Source organism: Rutidosis leptorrhynchoides, chromosome 4, assembly GCF_046630445.1.
Source record: "Rutidosis leptorrhynchoides isolate AG116_Rl617_1_P2 chromosome 4, CSIRO_AGI_Rlap_v1, whole genome shotgun sequence".
In the NCBI taxonomy this organism is placed as follows: Eukaryota; Viridiplantae; Streptophyta; class Magnoliopsida; order Asterales; family Asteraceae; genus Rutidosis; species Rutidosis leptorrhynchoides.
This window is the reverse complement of record NC_092336.1, coordinates 190,500,783-190,518,441: the sequence shown is the minus strand read 5'-3', so window position 1 is coordinate 190,518,441 and position 17,659 is coordinate 190,500,783.

Below are 17,659 nucleotides of genomic sequence, written 5' to 3'. Positions count from 1 at the left end.
ATTTCAGATGAATTCTCAGGATTTTACGTTCAATGGTAATGAACGCATTGAAAATAGGTTTTAAGAAAATAAATCGGTTTGTAATTTTGATCAAAATATTTTCTCGTTCAAGCCCGAGTTTAGATATCATCGAATTCCATGAGTTTGTAATTCTCAATCTTTAAGGTCAATCTCAAGGATTGAGTAATATCAGTCTTAAAAGCTGATTTTTAATCTTTAAGGAGATTATCCTTTCTGGGGGTCTGATTCATTAGTCCTATCAAGCTAATTTGCACGGCGCCCTCCCATTTTACAAGACAGATCCTCTCATGGTTAGGATAAGTCTGACCACATGGCGACCCTATTTGATGCTGAGGTCCGTGGATTTCCTGCTGATTTTAGAGATGACTTTTCTAGATTTTTCGTCAACCTACAGCTAGTCTGGACGACAACTTCCTGACCTAAATCAAGAAGCGTGTGTCTTTTTCGGAAGACTTTATTTCCTTTTAATGATGAAATTGATTCATCGTGTAGATCCACCTTTTCTTTCAAAGGTATTATAATAAATCGGGTAAAACTGATTAGTTTAGTCCAAAGCAAAAGTACCTGCAATAATCTGTACCAAATATGTGATATGTGTTTTAAAGAAATTGGGAAATTTTTCCCACACTTAGCTTTTATTTATATTTTTCTTTGCCTTTTTATTCTCCTCTATTCCATTTTAAATGAATTCTAACATTTTGGGTTGTTTCTCCATTTATGTTCTCTCCGAGGTAACAATAATTTCGCTATTAGAAACTAGTTTTATCGTTCATAAATATGTATAAACATGATTTTGAATTCATTTAGTTGAAAATTTTTCAAATTTTCACAAAATTTGGCAATTAAACTAAGTGTAAACCCGAGAGAATTTATAAACCTTCCCCACACTTGAGATCACGCAATGCCCTCATTTGCATGAAATCAGACTATAATTATAAATTCATGAGGGTGATTAGTGTAGAAAAGTGATTAAAAATACCGAGTTTGTAAACATATTATTTTATATCACATTTGATATTTTGCGTCTTGTCGTCAAAATTAGTAACTTTTGCTGAACTTTAATGTCAGTCTTTGAAAGTGCGATGTTTTACCCTGTTTTGTACATAAGATAAACTACAAACATATATAATATATATATATATATATATATATATATATATATATATATATACATATATATATATATATATACATACATATATATATATACATATATATATACATATATATATATATATACATATACATATATATATATGCATACATATATATATATATATATATATATATATATATATATATATATATATGCATATATATATATATATATATATATATACATATATATATATATATATATATATATATATATATATATATATATATATATATATATATATATATATATATAAAACCTTTTTTTATTAAAATAATTTAAATGAATAATTTTTTTAAAATTTTGTTTCCTTTTACTTTAGGTAGTTTCGGTATGTTTACCTAGTCCGTCTCTCGACAAAATTTAAAATTTGTCATTTTTAAAGCGATTGTTTTAAAAGAAAAGATTTTTGGGTTTTTTAATTTTTTTGGTATACTTTAGATCAATAAAATTAAAAAATAATGATAACAAAATTTTTCGCCCCGCCCTCGGGTAAAGCAATTTCGGTTCCATGACCTAGTCTTCAACTTACGATGAATTTTAGAAATCATTTTTTAAACTTAATGAAATAAAGTAATTTTTGTTTTTTTTTTTTCACAGAAAACTTAAATTTAAAAAGCGTATTAATTTCATACAAACCAAAAAAAAAAAAAAAAAAATTCAGAATGGAGGGAGAAAACTAGTTCTTTAGTGTCTGCTAGTGGAAAAGACCAATCGGATTCCATTCTCGGAACTATACGAGAACATAACAACTAACTCTAGACAACATTTTCTTTTTAGAACATTTGAATCTCCCCACTCTTAGGTAGCTGTGGTGTCGAAATTGTGATTAACTTCATTGTCAATTTCTCTTGGACCATAATCAACTTGCATATTTGTGACTTTTGCTTTAAGCCATTGGTCGGATTCCTGTGTAATATCCACAAATTCAACTAGTTTTGCCTTTCCTTTAGACGATAGATTGGATACTAACCGATTACATAACTTAAAGTTCCCCTTGGTTCTAGCATCGCGAATCCGTTTAATAAGTTTCTTCATTGAACTATTAATAACGGAGTCATTTAATTTCGTATCAACAATGGGGTTCTTTGTTATCATGTCATCATTAGGTGTTACTTTATTTTTCCCACACTTTGGCGTTTTATTATTGTTAAGCACTACCGTTGGAGTTGGTAAAACAACATGGTTCTTACCAATCATTTTTGTTGGTTCAACGGTTTTGGTTGGTGGAGATTTAGTCTTTCGGATCACAAAGGTGACCGATTTGTCACCCTCACTAAGTGTCATTCTACCCTCTCTTACATCAAATAACGCCCCGGTGGACGCTAAGAATGGTCGACCTAAAATTAGAGGAATGTTTGGGTCCTCTTCTATGTCAATGACAATAAATTCGACTAAAAAGGTTAAATTACCCACTTGAACGGGTAGGTTATCAGCAATTTCAACTGGGTGCCTAATGGTTTGATCAAAGAGTCGAACACTCATTTCCGTTGGACTTAACTCACCTACTCCTAATCTCTTATATAATGAAAGAGGTATAATACTCACACTCGCACATAAATCTGCTAGTGCATCATACATGACACAATCACTAAGTAGACAAGGAACAATAAATTCACCCGGATCACCCAACCTGGGTGGAGGTTTTAGTGGAACTTTCTTCACCGGGTTTATCTTTACGGTTTTTGTTTCTTGTACTTTCTTATTCTTCTTCTTCTTTTCAGAGGTATCACAAACTTTATTACCTATTACTTGCTCATACTCAACTCCTTTTCTTGGAAACGGGATGGGTGGTCTGTATGGTACCACCATTGGCTTTACATACTCGGGTGGTGGTGGTGTTGTAACTTCTTTATTGTTACTCACATCAAAAACCTTCCCATCTTCTGATGATAGTTTTTCAGAATTTGTTGACACCATGTTAACATTCTCACTCCTAGGATTTACTTCAGTATTACTCGGTAGCTTTCCTTGTTCCCTCTCACTCATCATGCTAGCAAGAGTACCTACATGTTTTTCTAGATTCAAAATGGAAGCTTGTTGAGTTCTTAATGACTGATCAAACCGCTCATTTGTTTGGGTTTGAGATGTAATAAATTGTGTTTGAGATTCCATTAGCTTTGCCATCATCTCTTCCAGATTTGGCTTTTTCTCTTCGATTTGTTGTGGTAGTTTATATAAGCTAGGTTTTTGTTGATTGAAAGTGTTGTTTTGAGTTGGTTAGTTATTCAGACCTTGTTGGTTGTACGAGTTATTGTTAGGTCCATTTGGATTGTAACAATATGTTTTGATTTCGATTGAAGTTTGGCCTTGGCGATTGATAATTATTTTGATAATTATTTTCCGGCCTTTGGTTTATGTAGGAAACATTCTCACGTTGTTCCATCGTTTGCTCAATGTGACAATCTTTCATTAAGTGTGGTCCACCGCATTGCTCACAACTGATGTGTATTGCATGAATATCTTTAGTCATCTTTTCCATTCGTCTCTCGAAAGCATCTATTTTTGCGGAAACGGAATGAAAGTCATGGCTAGAATCGGCTCTAGCCGCTTTAGATGATCGAAAAATATTTTTTTCTTGATGCCACTCATGTGAGTGGGATGCTGTGTTATCAATGATTTTGTGAGTTTCGGTTGCGGTTTTCTTCATAATGGAACCACCAGCTGTTATGTCGATGTCTTTTCGTGTAGCATTGTCGCATCCTTGGTAGAATATTTGTACTATTTGATAAGTATCTAAACCGTGTTGAGGACATCCTCTTAACAACTTTCCAAATCTTGTCCACGCCTCATATAGAGTTTCATTTGACTTTTGTGTGAACGTAATTATTTCTCCTTGAAGTCTCATGGCTTTAGATGCCGGAAAGAATTGTTTAAGAAATTTTTCAACTAAGACATTCCATGTATCAATCGCCCCTTCAGGTAACGATTCTAACCAATCTTTGGCTTCTCCCTTTAAAGTCCAGGGAAATAACATGAGATAGATCTGTTCATCCTCAACCTCTCTGATTTTGAATATAGTACAGATCCTATAAAAGGTTCGAAGATGTTCGTTTGGATCTTCTTTTGGCGTACCACTATATTGGCATTGATTAGTTACCATGTGTAGGATTTGTCCTTTGATTTCATAATCCGGCACATTAACATCTGGCTTAATAATGGCGTGACCTTGGCCCGTGCGTGTGGCTCTCATTCGGTCTTCCATACTTAAAGGTTCAGTTACTTCCATAATTGAAATTGTTGAATAAGAATCACTAGAGGATTCTGATTTAACGGTTTGTGATTCAGGAGGAATGATTAGTGGTTCTGGATCTTGGAATTGTCCTTGAATATCCTTCGGGTTCTCGATAGTGAAATCGGGTTCAAAAAATGGATTATCGGAAATTTGAATTGGAGTACTTGGTCGACTAGGTGACGATTCTAAAGAAAAATCAATGGCGAAAATATTGGCTAGATGTCTAGATCGAGTTACAGGTGGCGAACGTATGAAAGGTGGTGAACGTTTTGCTCGGTGCATTCACAGAATATCCTATTAGTTATAAAAGATAAAAATTATATAAGTTATCAAATTAATAGACTTTTCTAATTTTGCCCACGTTTAGAATAGCCAATAGATGCAGCAGGTAGCCAGGACCCTTTAAATCGGAAGCCCACAACTCGCCACTAACAAATCCAACTATTACTACGAACCAGAAAATTTTGGATGTCTATCAATTTAACCGCTTAAAATAATTTTTCGTTTTAAATTTTTAGAGAAAAAATAGAAAATTCTATGTCCTAAAAACTAGAGCGTCGAGAAATAAGAAAGAAAAAGAGCGCGTCGAAAAACGTCAAAAAATAAAAGGTCGGAAAATAATCGTTGAAAAATAATAATAAGAAAGTAGCGCGTCGAAACTTAAAAGCCTAAAAACTAAGAATTAAAAGTTGCGTCTAAAGGAATTAAAACTTAAAGGAATTCTATATCCAAAACGGCAATAACTTAAAAGGTACTAAAATATATAAATGGCGTCGCAAAATTCTAAAGCGCCTAAATCTTAATCTAAAGAAAAAGCATTTAAGGGATTTTTACGGCAAAGCCTAAAAATCTAGAAATAAAAATAAACTAAGGCAAAATACTAGATTAAATCTAATTACGAACGAAAAATTATATAATTACGCTTTAACTAATAAAAAGATACAAAATAAAAAAAATAAGCTTAAAGTTATAAAAATACAATTTTATAAAAATATTATTTTTATATTATTTATTTTATAAAAATATCAATTTATAATTAATAAAACTAATTTAAACTAAATATTACAAATTTAATTAAAACTTAAACTAATTATTATTAAATTAAACCCTAACTATAATTAATTAATAATAATTATTATTAAATAAAAACTCTAATCGTACACACTAGGATACCTGGGCTGTCTTTTCAACTCATGCGATCGCATGAGTTGTATGTTATATATCCATGCGGTCGCATGACCCTCAGATCCAGTTCAGATGTTGGGCTGCTACAGTGTAGTGGCCCGATTACTTTTTTTTTATTTTTCTGTTTTTAATTTATTTATATAAAATAAATAAAAACTTAATTTTTAAAAACTAAAATGGAAATAGAAAAACTTTATAATTTTATATATTTTAAACAAACTCTTAAAAATATATATATTTCGTTTTTCTTTTTATATTTTTGTATTTTTAATATTTAAAACGTATTTTTACAAAAAGAAATTAAAACTTAATAAAAATCTTTTTTTTATATAGCGTTTCGCTTCGGCGTTTAAGAGTTCCCCGGCAGCGGCGCCAAAAACTTGATGTTTGCAGCGGTGTATACGAAATAATTATATTTTTGCTACGAAATACTATTAAATACGATACAATTTTCACAAGTTATTTATTTATTTATAGACTGGATATACCTAAACCTTGCTACAACACTTATAGGCAGTGTTCCTAATCGTACAGTAGTGTAGTTTTTAGTAAGTCCGATTCGTTCCACAGGGAGCTAGCCAAGTTTAACGCTATATTTTTAAAACTATATTTGTATAAATATATATAAGTAGTAGTATTATTATTATAAAAGGGGGTTTTACCGTTTAATGACCGGTTTGTCGATTTTATATTTTAAGCGTAAAGGTAAATGACGATAATATAAATGACAGAATTTAAATTGCGATAAAGTAAATTGCAGTAATTAAAATGACAGTAAATAAAGGTACGATGAAATATGAAATAAAAGTATTATGCTTATTTAAGCTTCCGTAATCATGATGTTTGACGTTTTGATTTTAATTTATTACCCTAGGTTAATTGTCCTTTATCCTGGATTATTTTATACCTATTTGGTTTTTGTCCATAATAGTCCATCGGTCATAATTATAAAATGCTCGTCAAATTAACCTTATTCCCGAAGTCAAATATTCCAACTAATTAGGGATTCGAACTGTAACAAGGTTTTAATACTTTGTTTAATGATTACACCAGGTTATCGACTGCGTGTAATCCAAGGTTTTAATATTTTGTTAACAATTACACCAATTATCCTTGTATGTAATCCACCCCTATTTTAATGAGATATGAATATTAATTTACCCACTTGATCAGAATGAATAATCAATTACCCAACCCAAATAATTAATTAAATGATCGTAAAAGATGTCGTATAAACGTCACTAAATAGGACATACATAATCATTTTAATAATTATTATATTAACTAATTTGAAGATAGGTTCGACAGGTTCCAATGAGTGGTTGCTCAATTAGACAATACCCCCTATCTATTAATAGTCATAGTCCAATGTCCACAAATGTCGATCTTTTGTCCAAACCTTAATTATGGTACAAAATCTAATAACCCGTCTTAATATTTAGTCTAACATCACGATTACTTTGGCTCAAATAAGCATAATAATAACTTAGTTATGAGACATTAATTTAAAAAGGAAGAAGATAGCTTACAGTGGTGATTAATCGCGTAGCGTTGCACGGACAGAATTTCGACTTAAAACCCGTAAAACATTCTTAAAATAACTTTATTATTATTAACTTAAAATTAAAATTATATTATAAATATATATATTTACGTTACATATGAAGGAAAAGAAAAAGGTGTTTTTTACTCGTCGAAAAATGCTGAATTTATAGGACCTGGCCAGGAATCTGGCTTCATGCATCGCATGGACAGCTGGATCAGGCCACCTACTTTTGTTTTCTAGTTTTGCCGACGTTTTATTATATAATATAATATATATATAATTTTAAGAATTATTTATATATTATATTATATTTATGTGCATAGTTGACTTGTAATTTTAGCTCCGTTGCGTCGCGCGTTGATAGTTGGTTCATGTCTCGGTTCCGGATTTTCGAACGTCCTTGCGTACAATTTAATATCTTGTATTTTGCGTTTTGAGGCTCGTACTCTTGTAATTTTGACACGGTTCTCATCAATAGATTGAACCACTTGAATTATATCATGTACATTTGAGCTTTTTGGTCATTTGCGTCTTCAAATCGTCGTTTTCTTCTTTTGTCTTCGCACTTATTTATTTAAATGAATATTACATAAAAATAGAACAATTGCAACTAAAAGCTTTACATATTGGAAGGATATTGTGCCTAAATATATATTCATTTGGAGCACTATCAGTGGATTTACAAGATGGGAAGTAAGTTAGCAAACTTGGAAGTGTTGTTGGTGTGTTCATGAGTAGTTGTTTTATAACTTGGTTTATGTATGGATTTATGAACTAGATTAAGCTAGATTTTGTTGAAGATGATGAAGAACACTTAGAACAAAGGAAGAACACTTGAGAGATAGTAGTTTGATTTAAGAAAATTACAAAGTGAATGTGTTTGTGAGGTACCTCATTCACGTGAATATGGAGTCTCCATATAGGCTCCATTAGTTTGTATTTTTGTTAGATATTTCATGCTAGATGTTAAATGATGGTTCCCACATGGTTAGGTGACTCACATGGGCTGCTAAGAGCTGATCATTGGAGTGTATATACCAATAGTAAATACATTTAGAAGCTGTGTATTGTACAAGTACAAATACGAGTGCATACGAGTAGAATTGTTGATGAAAATGAATGAGGATGTTATCGTAAGCATTTTTGTTAAGTAGAAGTACTTGGATAAGTTTCTATAAGTCTTTCAAAAGTGTATGAATACATATTAAAACACTACATGTATAGACATTTTAACTGAGTCGTTAAGTCATCGTTAGTCGTTACATGAAAAAGTTGTTTTGAAACCTTTAAGTAAACGATCTTGTTAAATGTTGTTAACACATTGTTTATTATATCTAATGAGATGTTAAATTATTACATTATCATGATATAATGATGTATTAATATATCTTAATATGATATATATACAGTTAAATGTCGTTACAACGATAATCGTTACATATAAGTCTCGTTTCGAAATCCTTAAGTTAGTAGTCTTGTTTTTACATATGTAGTTCATTGTTATTATACTTAATGATATGTTTACTTATCATTTCACATGTTTATATATAGTGTATCAATATCTTAAAATGATTCATATGAATTAGTAAGACGTTGTTATAACGATAATCGTTATATATACCTTTTTCAAGTTTCTTAATTCAGTAGTCTCATTTTTATGTATATAACTCATTGTTAAAATACTTAATGAGGTACATACTTATCATAATATCATGATAACTATATATATATTCATATGTATGTCATCATATAGTTTTTACAAGTTTTAACGTTCGTGAATCGCCGGTAACTTGAGTGGTCAATTGTCTATATAAAACCTATTTCAATTAATCAAGTCTTAACAAGTTCGATTGCTTAACATGTTGGAAACACTTAATCATGTAAATATCAACTTCATTTAATATATATATATATATATATATATATATATATATATATATATATATATATATATATATATATATATACATGGAAAAGTTCGGGTCACTACAGCATAGTTCAAAAAAAAAAAACATGTCGGTCCCTTGATTAACAACAGGAGTATTGTAGGGGGGGTGAATACAATTTCTTTTAATTAACTAACCAATTAAACACAGTTTAGTATTCAAGCATATAATTTAAATAGAGTCAAATGTAATTTTTCAACTGTTATTCTTTATTGATTAAATCACAAAGAATTACAACTATCCTTGGCGAAATGATAGTTGGTTGATACAGATTTACCTAAGTATAGCTATGAGGATAAACTTAAAGCTATTACATGTTTTGGACTCTAAATAAATAAACCCACACCACTAGTTGTTACAATAGTGGATACAATAATTTATAGTAGTCCTATTAACCGTCTAATGGTTCTATTATCCACTGGTACATAGAATGTATGTACTTGTGGGGACAATTGCATCAGAGAGCGTGCTCTCCTCTTTCCTCTTTGGTAGCTATTTTCAGAAACATCTCAATTTGGTTTGGCATCACTATTCATTTAAACAAATAGAATGTTGTATTCCCTAGGCATTGACAAAGTATAGCACATGTCTGCACATGCGTTAAACTTCTGCATTCCCACGTGGTCTTGTAAGGTCACTTGTCAGCCGTCGACGCGTGTCCTTTTCTGTTTAACTTTGTCTTCGACTTCTGTTGAATAGTACAATTGATGTAGACCACTCAGGAAACCACCATGCTTGTAATGGAACATGGTTGTCTTGTGTTGTATGTTGCTTACTAGGTTTACTGGTTCTTCTTATGCTGAGTCACTTGATATTCTTGAATTGCTGAGTACTCATCCTGTGCTGATTTGAAGAATACACTCTACCTTGTGCTGATAGACTAGGCAGCATACTGAACACTTGACATAGCAATATTTGCTGTTTATACATAAACAAACTTGTGCTGGCTGCACATAACATTTTAGTGCAAATAAATTACAGTTTTATCATAATTAAATCCTTAATTATTTTGGGAACTCAACAATCTCCCCCTATTTGAAGATGACAAAAATTATGACATTTAGAGAAAACACTTAAGCCAGTACCGAGGGACCTAATGAAAAATAGGCAGTAAAATTGTCCCTTTTAAGTTTGTTTTTGGGATCTTTTGCCGAGTTATCTATATCTTATAACTTGATATGATTTTGAAGATTAACTCATTTCATCTTCATTACAACAGAGTATACACAGTAATTACAAAACATCATAATGAAAAATGAGAAAACAAAAGATACAATTTGAGCACTAGAATGCTATCTGTCTTTATCTTTATCCTTTTCTAGTTCATCACCAGATAGCTCTTCTTCTTTCACTTTCAAGGCAGCCCAGGCTTCAGGAAACAAGTAAGGCAGCTCAGCAGGGTCATAAACTAGAACATGAGGAGGTAGAATGATGGGATCTCTTTTGTGTGGGCCTTCACCAGTAGATTTCTTTCTTTTAGGATTTTGAGAAAGAACTTCTTCTACGTTCACTACTGGTGCATTCCCAAATTTTGTTGCTTTGTTGAAGAGCTCTTGGAGTTCTGGCTTCAATGTCTTTTTAATACCACTTTCAGCTTTACCAATGAAGTACTCCAATATCTCCATCCATTCACTGAATCTGAAGGTTCTTAAATCAGTGTAGTCTACCCTCTCTTGAATGTTATCTTCCCTGCTGATACTGAAGGCTCTTTTTGTGCCTGTCAGCACTTTGATGATCTTGCTGGGATTTGACCTCCTGGTCAGTACATCACCATACTTGCTCCTATAATAGTGATCAGATAGCTCAATTGTTCGTTCAGTTTCTATAGGAGCAGTAGCAGGTGCTTTCTCAGCAGCTTCCAGTTCATCAAGAGCTTTATCTTGTTCCTTAACTTCCAGTTCATTAATATGTGCTTTTATCAGCAGCCAATTTAGCTTCTACTTCCTGAAGCCTTACCCTTTCAGCATATTCAGCATCAGCATCCTCCCTTCTTTGCCTTTCAACTTCTAAGCCCAAAATATAATCATCGGCAGTAATATTCAGGGACTTTGCTGTTTCAATCATTTTCCTTCCCTTAACAGTTCTAAGGGCATCACGATACTGCCTTAGATCCATACCCAGTTGTGGAGCCTCATGAAATTGAGCTTTCTTTTCATCAGTATATAGCCTTTGACCACTGTTATTTAGATACACGCCAATTTCAATGCCATAAGTTAAGGCAGTGATGTAGAATGGCTGATAAAGAGGATGATGCAGCAATCTAACTTGGCGTATCCTTTCAGAAATAGCTGCTTGTCTTTGCTCAAGCAATTCAGGTACAGTGATCTCCAGCCTGTAAGCCTCTCTTTCATCTGGATTCATCTTTCTTAGATCTGGCTTACCTTGGGCAACTGAGTCATCTTCCCAAATTGTGTGTTTATCATGAGGTTTTGGGGAAGATGGAGGATACATGATTGATTCTGATATGCCTGAAGAACTCACTGAAAACTGATTAATACGTTCATACTGTGTTCTGTTAAAATAAGCAAGAGTCCGGGGAGAGATAGGTGATTGAACAAATAAGTGATCTCCTCTACCCCAGACTGTGAAGTCGGCAGGATCAACAGTATCATCATCTTGTTTAGCACCCAGCACAGCCGCCTTGGCTGGGTCTTCAACACTTGTTTCACACAGCAGCACACTACTAGCTGGGTCTTCTATCACAACACTCCTTGCTGTGTCTTCAGTACCAGCTGACTGATTAGTATCAGCTGGCACACCTGCCACAGAATCTTCATCAGCTGCCTCAAATAGGGGTCCTTTCCTTAGGGGCTGGTTGTCCCTAGGAGCAGATTTCACCCTTTGTCTGTCGATTGGAATGGGTTCAGCTGATGGTTCTTGTATTGATACTGGTTCTTGTGGAGGCAGATAGGGAACAATAGCAAGATGCTCCCCCTTAACATCATCAACATCAAGGTCTGTTATTTCTGCTGGCTGTTGTTGTGTAGGTGGTTGAGCAGAAGATGCTAGTCGAGAAGATGAGCTAGTTTCTAACATTGCATTTAGCCATTTCATGAACACGTCAGCTCTTACTCCTCCTGACCCAGTAGATTGCAGATAATCTTTCATTTCTTCAGGGGTCATTCTTTTGATCCTGTCTGCTCGCTCAGCATACAGCTTTGCTCTTTTCTTGTCATACTTAACCATGAACTTAGCATTTCTTTTACGAGCATCTCTTTTGTACTTTTTAATGCTGGTTAGTTCATCATTAATATCGAACTTGTCTGGGTCCAGGCTTCTTCTATGTTCAATTCTGTGTTGTTTACGAGCAACATAAGCCTCCCATTTGGCATTAAAGGCATCGTTTAAATCTTGCTGTCTCTTCTGATGTCTCTCCAGTTTTCTTTTCATTTTCCTTTCAGTCGTTTAAGAGACAACAAAAGATTCAGCAATAGCCAGCTCAGAAACATCACTGGGCTTACTGCCAGAACCAATATCATCCACTGATGTGGCAGACACACTGGGTTGAGATTCACCAGCTGCCTGTACACCAGCTTCAGTATGAGCATTGCTGGGCTTAGTGCCAGCACCTTGATCAGTACCATCATCATCACCATCTCTCCTTTGCTGTTTAGAAGCCTTTTCATGCTCATGCTCATGCTCCCCTCAGATTGTTTTCTCTTTTTGGACTTCTTTTTAGACTTCTTCTCCCCCTTTTTGTCATCAGCAGGGGCAGAAGGGTGATCAGGGGAAACCTGTGCATCAAGGTCACTATCTGACTCAGGAACTGAAAATGCAAAGTTGTTTCAGTCAGCATCAGCAGGAGAAAGATGAGCACCAGGATCTACACCATATTTTCGGAGAGACAGATTTGAAGTTCTAACTTAATTTCTTGCAACACCCATGGCCATTTGATTAACAGTGGCCCTAACATCCGCTTGTAGGGCAGCCATTTGTTGCATAGTCTCCACCAATTGAAGATAATCAGAGACAGGAACCATATTAGCCATTTGCTGTTCCTGCGAATCCAACCTCTCCGTCAATACCTGATTCTCTTCATTAAGAAAAAGATTCCTTCGATTAGTAGCATCAAGATCAGTTTGAAGACGGGCAATATGATCAGCATATTCATTATGAGAGAGGATTCGCCTTTTGAGATCCTCTTCTTCTTCAAATTGTTTGACAATAGCTTCAACCGCTAGATTAGTAAAAGCACATACTTATTTGAGCTGGTTTTCAATGGTAGAAGTATTAACCTCCCCAACTCTGCGTATGGCTTCAGTCATTCTATCAACAATAGCAGAGCAAATGGTACTTTGTAGATCTGGTGTAACCTCGGCTAACGTCTTATAGATAGCCAGAGTGGAGATGGCAGCCACCTCATCAGCATTAAAACTGCTGGTTGAGGGGCGATCACTAGCAGCTAACATAGAAGTACCTCCGTGGTGTGGTGGAGGTGGAAGGTCAGAATCTGACTCGTCACCATGATCACCATCATTTTTACCTTCACCCGAAGGTTTAGAACCACTGGTATTCTTATCAGCATCATTATCAGCATCGTCAGTTAGATCCACTGGTTTGTCTTTGGAACCAGTCACATTATCATGAATGACTGGTCCGCCCTTACCAGTACCTTTATCAGCATCACCATCAGATGAAGAAGATGATGAGGAAGAAGCTAATGAATCAGAAGGTACTGGCAAATCAGGTACATTTTGCATAACACATTTACCAGTAGCAGGATCTATGATGAACTTGAGAGGCCTCCATGTACCAGGCCATGGAGAAGCAGCTGGAGCCATACCAAAGTAGTGATAGTATGGCTGCTTATTAACTTGTTGTAGTGTGGCCAACCTCTCATATATCTCTTCTCTTGCTGGTCGATCCAGCTGAGATAATAGCTCAGTCAGCTCCTCTTCTGGTAATTTTCTGGCTGAGACTATAGCACTTTGGGGATCAATAGTCAGCTGATCCACCAGCAAGGCAACTCTGGGAGTGATGGATGCTTCCCTATAGATGAAGTTTGGTACAACTTCATCAGGATCTGGTACCTGGCACACATATGGTTTCTTCTCAGCAGAAGTAGTAGCCTGAGAAGAATCAGTGGTGGCAATAGCAGAGGTACCAGCATCCATAGTGGGTTCCGTAGAACCAGTGACATGTGCAGAATAGGTAGCATTTGCTGCGATACGCTCATCAGTAAGCACCACGTCATCTTGGTCACTACCTGTGATAATCTCCTCAATAGAAGCAGTTGGAGAAGTAACAGTGGTAGTGCCAGAAATATCAACATCAAGAACCTCCTTAACAATATTACCAATGACCTTTTCAAGTACATGAGGAGGTTCCATTATCATCTCCTCAACCACTACAGAATCAGTGGTTGAAGCAACTATACCATAGACAGTAGGAGGAGTAGCAGAAATATCAGCAGTAGCTAATTCCTCATTATCAGTAAGAACAGTGGAACCATCATCCACATTGTCTCCAGTAGAGCCAGCAACAGTAGAAGCAACAGTACCAGTAGCAGTACCACCAGTAGACAAATCAGTAGCACCAACACCAGTAGCAGAAACGGAGAGCTCATCAGTAGAAACAATAACATCCTTTTCTTGCTCCCCCTCTGCCTGTTCATCTACCCTTCTAAGAACTGAAACAAAAGAACATTTTATGTTAACAACTGTAGAACCAAATAAATTTGACTCAACAATTGCATCTGTTGTTGGTCTCTGTGGACAGACTGGTAATTTAGTCAGCCCTTCGACTGAGACAGAGTTAGGTGTCTGTAAGTACAGCTATGAGTCTACTGACTCATTGGCAACACATGTTGACCCAGATAGTGTAAGAGTTCTGGCTGGTAATGATGTAGGAGTGAGACTCTTAGCATGATCCAAGTAACATTTAGGCTGTGCAGTGGCCTGAGCTGATTCAACACGATGAGGAACCAGCTCAAGACTGCTTTGGGGGCCAGTTATGTTCTCTGCTGGTTGTACTGCCAGCAGAGTATGTTGAATGATGTTCATTTTAGAAAAATGTGGAAGTGCCTGGTTAGAAGAGTATGGATTGCTACTCTTCTTAACACTAGTTTTAAAACCAGTCAGCTTGGGAGTAAAGGTTGTGCCTTTAACTCCACTTTCATTTTTCAAGTCAGCAGTTAAAATATTTTTAATTAAGTTAGAGATATCTGCTGTTTGGTCTAGAGACGCACCAGGTTCCATAGCAGCTTTCTTTTCAGAAGCATAAGTTGAGACTGGGGCAATCCCTCCTGTGGTTTGCTTGGAGCCAGCTTTAGCTCGTTTGGATTTGCCTGTTACCAAGAAATAGTTAAGCAACGGATTCCAACGCTAGAAGTGGGTAGTCAGTATATAAGACTAGGGCTGTTCTTTATGATCAGAGAGCACTAGATTCTAATACAACTACTGCTTTATCAGTATGTGAGACGGTGGCTGTACTAGTTGAGGTAGCTGGGTTCTTCCTTTTCACAGCTGGATTTCGCTGAGGTCCCTCCCCCTCAGCTGGTGCAACACCAGAGGCAGTCATTGGGGCAACTCCACCTTGAGCAGCGAGATACTCAAGCATTGCTGGCATTGGAAAATTTGTCCGGAAAGAAAAAAGATTTCTTGATATAAACAAAGGAATTTTTCCAATTCGCTACATCAGGAATGGAAGAAGCAAAACACATGGGAGTATCAATCACTACCCCTCTTTTTACGGCGCTTGGCAATGGTAACCCAATTCCCAGCATCACCAGTTTGAAAGAAACAACAAAACAAGTCAACAGAAGGCTGGCCGCCATATGCTTTGCACATATACTCAAAAGCCAGGATCTTTTTAATGGCAAGAGGGTGAACAATCGAAACATGGACTTTGAAGTAATCAAGAACACTAAGAAAAAATGATGAAATGGGAATCCTAAGGTTGCACTCTGTAAATGACTGCGTGTACATTCCGACGTAATCCGCCAAAAAATCCAGCATGAACTTACCAGATTCCGGAAAAATTATGTCGTCTCCCTTGAGACCTAGAGTTTTACAGAGGCGTTCACAACTCTCGGGGGTCACAACGCTAGAAATAGATCGAAGCCCTACTTTAGCCATAACAAAATAACAAAAAAGACAACAAGATGGGAGCAATACCTTTTTGAGAAATAGGGAAGATGATCGGATGATGAAGAGAAGCAAAAGAAAAAAAGAAAGAAAAATGAAAGAGAAAATTGAAGATTAACTCTTTATTACCCTAGAGCAGAAACCGTCCCATCAGTTACAGAGTTACTTTGGTAACCGCACTGGAAAATTACCATTTTCACCCTTCAATCTTATTTAAACAGAAAAGAATTAGCAGGGGCAGAAAGGTAATCGCACCCGGGTAAATAATTGCTAAGATCAGAGATGTCAAATCAAGTAATTAAGTGGCAGATTGAGTTTAATTCAACATAGCTTGGTTAAAAAGCTTCGTAAAATTAAACTGGGGGGCTTGATAGTGTATTCTCCCGTCAAGACACACGAAGCTACGCTAACGAAGGTATCACGCCTAACGATGATAGGTGGCATAAGATGGGATCACAAGAACACATACGTCAAATACAAATCAAAGGCGGGATATCACCGAAATCAAATAATGGCGCCCAAATTATAAAAGAAGAATGCTACCAAAGTAGAATCCCAATATTCAGAGTTGGTACGAAACCACTTCCGTTATACGAAGCAATAGTAACGAAGGAACGTATTGACGAAGGGATCACGGTTACCAATGGACAAGGACTTCTCCTAAAGTCACAAGATCACCTAGACTGAAGGAGAGAAGTAAGCGGGTTGACCAAACTCGCTTCCACTAGCATCCAAATGACAAAAGAGGAATGCTGCAGGCTAGCTTTCTTGAACCAGCAGAGGTTGCAGTCAGCCGAAGGGAAAGTCCCCTTTGTCTCATCAGAGATTGCCTCGAAGACTGAATCCACCTAGAAAGCTGGTGATAAAGCTATTGCCTAACCCTATATAAAGGGAACGTGGTCTCTGGACAAGACATTCACTCTAAGTCATAATCACTCATATACAAAACACTCTCAATGAGTTACCTTCGTATCTTGGTGGCGTAATGTACGATACCTTCGTACTACCTTCGGGGAATCGCCAACAAGCATACATTCATCATCATACCCCGTTATATCACTCATTCAGTGATCAGATCTCAATACCATTGTTTCGTTAACAAGGAGTGCCAAGAATTGTACAAACAATGGTGAAGTCACATTTTGAAACTATTTTTGGTATAAATAAGGGTACTTGTTAGTTCCTGTGATGACCCGGAAATTTTCGACCAAATTTAAACTTAATCTTTGTATGATTAACATTTCCGACACGATAAGCAAAGTCTGTAAAACTGAATCTCAAAATTTTTGAACTAATTTCATATATTCAAATACCTTTCAGTTTTTCTTGACGATTCGCGAACAATTATATGTATATAGATACATATATATATATATACTATAACTTGAAAACGTAACAATGTATTAATTGTTTGATACCGTACATTAAACTTATTGGTTTAAATATTTATTTGAATATATATGATAAGTTGGAATATTAATTGTA